The sequence below is a fragment of the Etheostoma spectabile genome, chromosome 15 (assembly GCF_008692095.1).
Source record: "Etheostoma spectabile isolate EspeVRDwgs_2016 chromosome 15, UIUC_Espe_1.0, whole genome shotgun sequence".
In the NCBI taxonomy this organism is placed as follows: domain Eukaryota; kingdom Metazoa; phylum Chordata; class Actinopteri; order Perciformes; family Percidae; genus Etheostoma; species Etheostoma spectabile.
In genome coordinates, this window is record NC_045747.1 from 33,590,107 (window position 1) to 33,593,671 (window position 3,565).

The window sequence follows — 3,565 nt, forward strand, 5'->3', positions numbered from 1 at the left end:
CATTTCAGCAACAGGGAAATTCAAAGTGCTTTACACAAAATCAGTTAAATAAAACACAAGTACAAACAGTTACAAATTATAAGCATATAGAACACATGAATAGACAGTTAAAAACAAAATAGACACATAAAACATAAGAATAAAAGTTACAGTGCAGCATAAGAAATGTAATTGTTTCAGAACACATCTACTGTTCCCCGCTTGGGGAAATTATGTCACTCAGTTCTGTCCCTGACAGAAGGAAAATATCAATGATATTTTTATCTGCCCCCTGGCAGCAGATTTTTCGTGCACTTTTATCTGGCCCCTGGCAGCAGATTTTTCGTGCACTTTTCCAACAGTGTACCCCAGGTACACTCACTCAGTTTACTTTTAGCTTTTATCTGGCCCCTGGCAGCAGATTTTTCGTGCACTTTTCCAACAGTGCGTCACTCACCCGTGTCTGTTTGTTAAAGAAATGAGCAGTCATTTAAAGAAAGGCAGCATCACTTTTATCTGGCCCCTGGCAGCAGATTTTTCGTGCACTTTTCCAACAGTGTACCCCAGGTACACTCACTCAGTTCTGTCCCTGACAGAAGGAAAATATCAATGATAGTTTTACTTTTAGAAGTCTGATCTCCGTTTACACGATTGGCCGACGCAGCGTGGCGCAGGGTTGCGTTGAGTTGAGTCAACTTTTCACTCCCCCCATTCAAAACGGATGGAAAGACCTGCGTTTCTGCCTGATCAGCTGTTCTCAAGTTGTGCAGTGATATTTGACAACAACAAAAAGTCTGCCGTCACCTGATAAGGTGTGCAGGCGGATGGTTTCCCGCTAATCCGGCAATCACACACACGGGGCCATTAAAGTTTTTTTGGGTTGGGGGGAATACTCTTGCACGGACCTTAGTCTCCCATTTCTTCACCTTTCTCCACAGCGCCGTGGAGTAAGGTCTGGCTACACAACAGATGCATTCTGGGATAGGAGAGAAAAAAATGCTCTGGGTTGTTTGCATTTCTTTAAACCAATCGCGATCGTCTTGTGACACATTCGAACCCTGCAAAAGAAACCAACACATCAGATATTACGTGATATTGACAAAATACAGTAACGTGAGCTATTTAAATGACCGGATACGTGGTTAAACCTCATTGGCTCTTTCTGTCTGTTGCATTTCTGACCACATCACAGCTGGGTGGGACCGGGTGTGGTCCATTGTACTTGGAACCCAGTTATAGCAATGCCCCGTGTGTATGGGCGGAGCAAGCAGCGACTGCTGGACTGGACTTTGAGTTCGGGTGTAGTTCTCTTTAAATAACTAATGAATGGGGGGGTCAAACGATTCATCCACATTAGTGTGAGCATGGCTGTCTTTAGCTTACAGAGAGTATTAACTGATTATCTATTGTACTTGAGTGACAATTTACGTGATATTCATTTAGTAAATTCTCTTTTCCAGTTTCTGCATGTGTTATTTAGAGACTCCAAAGATCATTTTTAAAACGATTATATCATAGGAAAGCTGTTTGAGCACGTTTTTTTATGTTTTACATTCCATTCATTGTGGCCGCCAGTACTCTGACTGTATGTATGAGGTATCAAATTTGACCATGTGTGCCTTGGTTTTGCCATCATGCGTGATGGAAATAGCAACATTTTCCTCGCTGGTATTATCAAAAACATTTTAGACACAGTGTTTTAGCTTATCAACAGTGTGTATATGTCAAAATCCAGTATTTCCCCAACTTTTCAGCTGGAGACCGGTACAGGACAATGGAACATTTGCTGATAAACCATAAGCAAACAAGCTTATTTGACAAAATAAACCTAACTTTATAGGCAATTGTAGACTAAGCATGGCACAATTATTGGATCTTTTCTTATTTCCACATCATATGTTGCGGTGGGAGAGACAGTGTGTGACTGTGAATGTAGCCAATGAATGGCATTAGCCCAGCAGCTAATAGTCACTATGAAATAAAAGAAATATAGTCTCAGGTCGGGTTTGGCCGTACAGTCAGGTAAGGTCTTAAAGGTGCAGGTACGAACCGGGTTCAGGTTTTAGTTTAATGCTTGTCCAGACCTCTGGTGGTGTGTAGTACTGTTGCTACGGTCGACTACAGACAAAACCGTTGAGAGTGTTGAGTTTCTCTGGGGGATAAAACATGTAATAAGGCATATGTCCCATAATGTTCTAATTAAGCTGAATGTTTGATCATTCACACTTGTACTTTTTCTGCTGTGACTTGTCCAAATGTCCTCTGTAAAAAAGATCTATCAGCTACTCGTGTAGCAGGGTTACTACTGTAGGATTTGTGAAATATTTAACAAATATCGAACGATTCCTCAGATGCTCGGATGGTTTTCCATGGATAAATGAAGATGGGAATCTTCATTTATCTTTAGAGAAGCTGAGTAAACTCATGTTTAACACACCCACAGTAAAAGTTTCTTTTTTTTAAATAATGCCTCAACCTACTACAGTTTCTGTCTGAAGCCACCTATCATCTACCGTGACACCAGACCCCCCACCCCCCCCCACAGTCCCAATTCCCTCTGGTTCTGATCCCATCCAGTGTTAATGTCCTCTCAGCTCTCAGCTCTGCTCCGTGTCCTGGACGTCTGAATCATCCTCCCACCCTTAGTATTTTATACTCAGCATGTACTAACACAGCTCCTGTATGATTATTGGATTTTTGTTTTTTTATAGTAGTAACGATACACATGTTAACACTGTTGAATTACAATTAAATACTTGTCACATTCTCAGTCCCGTGTGAATTCATTGTAATTAAAGCTACTGGTTTAGGCTGCCCAATTTACAGCTAGTACAGGGGCCCCAGACCACCAGGGGCCTCGAGAGTACCCCAGTTCACTGTATGTCAGGGGTGTCAGACATACGGCCCGTGGGCCAGAACCAGCCCGCCAAAGAGTCCAATCCGGCAGGAAAATAGCGAGGCTTGGACGAAAATACAGATTTGAGGAATTTATTAACAAAAACTTGAAATTATAAGAGTCCAGAGGTTTGCAGGCAGGCCAACATGAAAACAATCCAGAGACCTGAATGCGAGGATCCAGACGACAAGACACGACGCATGACAAAAGACCAGAGACTGAACCAAAGACCAAACATGTATGATCGGTCACAGGTTTGGGTTCGCTCACAAATCTCCATCTCACTCCATTATAGACAGAAAACCAGCTGATCTGAGTGGGGGGGGGGGCTGATCTTTAATGGAATATCTACATCGCCCATTATCAGTAACCATTCATCCGATGTTCCAAAGGCACATTCTGTTCACTAATCTGATATCAAAAACTAAATTTAAAAAAACTAACTAAGAAACCATTGGAGAACCGTTTTAGAATTATGTAAGCTCATAATGCTGCCCTGGTTAAAAAACACTGGAGCTGATCTCAGCTGGTATTCTGTCTATAATGGGGTGCAATGGACACTTCTGAGTGACCCCAAACTTTTGACCGGTAGTGGACATGCGTACACCGCCACCGACAATGATCCGACAAAGACAGCGCAGGAAACGAGGGACAGGTGTCGCGAGGGCTCAGGAACAGGAAGAACACATC